Here is a 227-nt window from a genome sequence, read left to right on the forward strand (position 1 = left end):
GGGGCCCGCCCGGGGCCCGCCCCGGGCCCGCCCCGGGCCCGCCCCGGGCCCGCCCCGGGCCCGCCCCGGGCCCGCCCCGGGCCCGCCCCGGGCCCGCCCCGGGCCCGCCCCGGGCCCGCCCCTTCCGTCCCAGCGGCGCTATGGAGGCGGCAGGGCCGGCGGCGGGGATGGAGGCGGCGGCGGGGATGGAGGCGGCGGCGGCGGCGGCGGCGGCGGCGGCGGCGGCG

The sequence above is a fragment of the Corvus moneduloides genome, chromosome Z (assembly GCF_009650955.1).
Source record: "Corvus moneduloides isolate bCorMon1 chromosome Z, bCorMon1.pri, whole genome shotgun sequence".
NCBI lineage: Eukaryota > Metazoa > Chordata > Aves > Passeriformes > Corvidae > Corvus > Corvus moneduloides.